The following is a 5243-nucleotide window of genomic DNA, read 5'->3' on the forward strand; positions in this document are numbered from 1 at the left end:
TTCATCTGCAAACATACCATAATATGAAATGTAATTTTTGGGACAACCAATTCCAACAGATTGCAAAATCTTAGTTTTAAAGTCTTGCTGCAACTGTTTTGGTTTTAATGAATGCACACATGAGACTCAGTGCTGTAATGGTCTCCTAAAATGGAAAAGGAAATCCTTGCCTTCGAGGATACGTGGGGAATGTTCACTGATTCATCCCAGTCATGCCAGGACTGTCCTCAGGAAGCGTCTGAGTAAAATCTTTCACTGTTCCATGGAGTTTCGAATGAGTGGTGAAGGGAATGTCTCCACTCACAAATTAATCATTCAGTAGAATTCATTACAGGGACCCATGAAATGATGAACAAATTGAACAAGAACATGGACATACGACACACAATAGCTACGACCATTACTCTGTGAAAACTGTTGATTTCAGATCCACGGTCGCCTTTGGTGATGGCATTTACTGTCCAGAACCAGTCTGCACAGGAATGACGGGAGACACACTATGAAGTATTTGAACTTCAGTCGCCTTTAGAAATAGCTGAGACTGACTCCGGACACGGGGATTTAGAGATGTTGGCCTTACAAACCTTTCAGACATTCTGAGGGAGAATAAAGGAAGTGATAGAAAATTTTCGTCTCCATGGAGACGATGTTCATGAACTGGATAGATAGTAACTTACCTTATTGGAGTTTATAAATAGAGGCGTCATATTTAAAAAGCAAAGAGTTCATAGTGTAACTGCAAAATATTTTGGTCATACTGAGTGGGAACATTGTGTGCAATCCTTGTCCTCATTATCCACCAAAAACATGTCAAGAAGTTAGAAAGGGCACAGACACTGTTTCCTGGATTGCAAGATATTACAAAGCTAAGTGACGTTGTTTTCTGAGACATAAAATTATCAGAAAGGATATAAACGGGATTAAAGAAAAAATGAAGGAGTTTATTCACGAGATTTGGAAATGCTGGAGCAGAAACACGCAAGTTTGATGTAAACAAATGAGATTTTCACATAACGCGAGGTTTGAATGAATAAATTGGGGACATTCCCTCTTTCCAGTGAATCAATAACTTTCGTTAGAGCTTGAAAACCATTAGTGAATGATTAAGAAAAGTTTGGATGAGAGTTTCTTCCACTCAATAGAGTTATTTAAATCGTGAACGACTTTCCAGAAATAAAACGTAGAAGCTGACTTCAGAGTGTTTTAAAAGATACACTAACAAACGTACAAGGAGAGAATTTATCATTGAGTGAAAGTCAGTGTGATTGCGTAACAATTTCGAATTTGTTCACTTCAGATACAAAGATATTTCATGAACACGTACAACTGAATATGACTGAGTATAACAAGTTCATGGATTGGTAAGGTGTGGCGTATTATTCAAGGTGAAACTCTGTAAATGGAGCTGATGTCGTAAAATAACTGCAGACAGAAGTTATATCCTAATGAGTAGGAATTGAATCGTCACTTGGAGACGCAACACCTACTTTAAAGATTTGACCACATTCACATGATGTTATGTACATTTCGTACATTCTTAACTCCATTCAAGAAATCCACCAAGAAGACTCTGTCCTTTTGTATTGTTAACCCTCTGTACTTCTCTGCAGCACGCCATTTAAGATGAAATATGCTCAGACCAAAATTCAGTTCAATACAATATTCAAACGGTCCGATGTGATTTCTGTTTTTATTATTGCAATAACGTTTGTGAGTTTGCAAAAAACTGTGTAACATGAAACCAGTTCAACATCTATTTTCCCGGAATTTAACGCAGTGCACTTGGGAAACGTTATCCATCTGCTGAAAAATCACCTTCGGCTCTCTCTCCACACATGTCTGTTCACGTTTTAGGTACTTGCAGGATGTTTGTTGATCAAAAAGTCATTATCCAGAAAAGGTCGTTTCTCAATCCACAAACACGGGTATTTTCCCATCAACTTGGCTTTGCTCAATATCACCTTCTGTCTGTATCCCTCAAGCCGACGATAAATTGAAGTTGCTCCATTTAAGGCTCAAAATTAAAACTTCGGCACAGCACACCCCACTATACTGGAACAGAGGTACCGTGCATTGGTCACCTTCAGCACAGGAGCAACACATTAATGCTTACCTGCACATTCCTGGTTTTACCTTAACGTTTGGGAAACCCACTTTCTCTGATTCCATGGCTAGTAACGGGGATTATATGATCATCTTCACCAGTGGTTCTGTCCCCGTGTGAGGAAAGTGGTGAGGTCCTCATTGTAAAGATGGGTAGATTGATGAAATGTACAATTTCATCTTTTGCCTTCACTAACCCATAAGCTTTTTATTTTGTTTTGCATCTGTAGAAATCTTAAAATCTTCATCTTGAACAGACTCAATGACAGATCTCCATTGTGTCTCTGGCATCGAATTTCATAGTGTAAACTCCCTCTGAATCCTTCCACCGCAGTCCGCTGTTTGGGAAGTGTTCCTGTTGTGGGATATGCACATCCCCGTCTGTCACCTTCTGCTCCCTGCATGCGCTCTGGCACTGCACTCATTTTCCTTCTGACACTTGCTCACTGTGTTGCTGTGATCATACAGTGACTTGGTGTCGCACGGCCCAGGAAAATGATACAGATCATGGTTTTTGCATTGTTGAGTTCAATTGTCATTTTAGCCTTATTTTGGATTTTGAAATTATCTGTCCTGTACACAAGTGAGTGTCAAAAACATCTGAGCGGAAGTTAGGTGTTCCGAATAATGACATTGAGCACTATGCACTCTCCTCCAGTCTGGAAAACAATTCCTCACAGGCAATTTAATAGACAATAGACAGCAGGTGCAGGAGTATGCCATTCTGCCCTTCGAGCCAGCACCACCATTCATTATGATCATGGCTGAACATCCTCAATCTGTATCCTGTTCCTGCCTTATCCCCATAATCCTTGACTCCACGATCCTTCAGAGTTCTATCCAACTCTTTATTGAAAGAAAACCTCCTGCTGTCTCGGGTTCTTCATTCCGTTGACTTCAAATCTTCACAGAATTCAACAGACCTTGTTACATATTCATTTCCTCACATTTGTTCAGATCATTATGTGCATAGTGTGACAGTGGGAGTGCACTTGCCCCACAACCCAGGGGTCAGACCATAGTCTTGGAACCGTACTGTGTTATTTCTCATTTCACCAACACCAGAGAGAAATATCTGCTGCTCTGCATGATTTACGAAATTCAATTATTCATAAGGTCATAGCTTTTGGTGCATCTGTGACGAGGTGGCCGAGAGGTTAAGGCGATGGACTGCTAATCCATTGTGCTCTGCACGCGTGGGTTCGCGTCCCACTCTCGTCGCTGTCATGAATGGCTTTCAATGGTGCTGTTTTCAGATGATCACAGCTGTTGTATGAAAACTGGGTTTCTAATAGTCATTTTATCTGCATTGACGCTATGACAAAAATCTCAAAGAATAGTTTGAGCCTGTTGACTAAACTACATTGCAATGTCGGTTGCATTGGGATAATGAAAAGGAGCGCGATTTTCTTTTTCAAGTCAAGTTGCTGTGAACATTTTTTCGTATGAAAGACATCCAGGAAAATCAAATACCGAGAGCTGCGAAGTGCATGTTATGCAAAGGGATCTTAATGAATGTTTTGTCAGATGAAATCTGGAGGAGGTTGAGTCGAAGTAATTCATCCTGGTGAGAAGAGCACAGCGAGACAGCACAAAATAATGGAGATATTTCAAAATGGGCAGGGCGTGGGTTTAGGGGCACTGAGAACTGGCTGTAAATGCATAGTGGAGAATTGCCGCTGTGGGTGCCGTGCATGGGCACGGAGAGACTTACACATTGGTCTCGCCCTCGCCCCTTGCTCTCACCATTGATGAATGCTGGACATAAGGCACAGATAAACACAAGATGTGGGAAGCAAGTTCCCTCTCGTTATGCACACACTGGATGCATCACATTGAACTATGAACAACTGGAGAAATCAGCATGTTACCTATAGGGAGTGAAACTAAACTGTGGATCAATAACCGCAGATTCATGCAACATAAACATGAAAAATGATTTAAAATGTAGGGTGTAGGGTTGCTCACTGAGCGGTAACTTTGATATCCAGACGTTTCATTACTTGGCTAGGTAACATCATCATCAGTGGCGACATCCAATTGAAGCAAAGCTGTTGTCTCCTGCTTTCTATTTATATTTTTCTCCTCGATGGGGTTCCTGGGGTTTGTGGTGATGTCATTTCCTGTTCGTTTTCTGAGGGGTTGGTAGATGGCATCTAGATCTAAGTGTTTGTTTATGGCATTGTGGTTGAAGTGCCAGGCCTCTAGGAATTCTCTGGCATGTCTTTGCTTAGCCTGTTCCAGGATAGATGTGTTGTCCCAGTCGAAATAGTGGTATTTTTAATCCGTATATAGGGCTACGAAGGAGAGAAGGTCGTGTCTTTTTGTGGCTAGCTGGTGTTCCTATATCCTGGTGGCTAACTTTCTTCCTATTTGTCTTACATAGTGTTGGTGGCAGTCATTGCATGGACCTTTGTAGATGACGTTGGTTTTGTCCATGGGTTGAACTGTGTCTTTTAAGTTAGTTTTTGTTTGAGAGTGTTGGTGGGTTTGTGTACTACTAGGATTCCGAGGGGTCTGAATAGTCTGGCTGTCACTTCTGAAACTTCTTCAATGTATGGTAAGGTGGTTAGGGTTTCTGGCTGTGTTTGGTCTGCTTGTCGTGGTTTGTTCTTGAGGAATCTGCGAACTGTATTTTTTGAGTATCTATTCTTCTCGAATACGTTGAATAGGTGGTTCTCCTCTGTTTCCCAAGTTCGTCTGTGCTGCAGTGTGTGGTGGCTCGTTGGAATAGTGTTCTGATACAGCTTCGTTTGTGTGTGTTGGGATGGTTGCTGGTGTAGTTAAGTATTTGGTCAGTGTTTGTCGGTTTTCTGTATACATAGGTTTGTAGTTCTCCGTTGTCCTTTCTTTCTTCTGTGACGTTCAGGAATGCGAGTTTGTTGTCGGTTTCTTCCTCCTTGGTGAACTTTATGCCTGTGAAGGTGTTGTTGATGATGTCAAATGTCTCTTCTATCTTATTTTGTTTTGTGATGACAAAGGTGTCATCTACGTAGCGGACCCAGATTTTGGTTTGATTGTTGGTAGGGCTGTTGGTTCTAGTCTTTGCATTAACGCTTCTGCTATGAATCCTGATAGCGGAGATCCCATGGGTGTGCCATTGGTTTGTTTGTAGATTATGTTGTTGAAAGTGAAGTGGG

General features: G+C 41.3%; 1 non-coding gene across 1 annotated transcript; it reads left to right on the forward strand.

The window, feature by feature from the left end:
* The first annotated feature begins 3242 nt into the window (after positions 1-3242).
* On the forward strand, positions 3243-3324 carry trnas-gcu (transfer RNA serine (anticodon GCU)). Its single transcript has one exon. It is a non-coding gene; the product is annotated as a tRNA-Ser (tRNA).
* The last annotated feature ends 1919 nt before the right edge of the window (positions 3325-5243 follow it).

This window comes from Chiloscyllium punctatum, chromosome 30 (genome assembly GCF_047496795.1).
Source record: "Chiloscyllium punctatum isolate Juve2018m chromosome 30, sChiPun1.3, whole genome shotgun sequence".
NCBI classification, from domain to species: domain Eukaryota; kingdom Metazoa; phylum Chordata; class Chondrichthyes; order Orectolobiformes; family Hemiscylliidae; genus Chiloscyllium; species Chiloscyllium punctatum.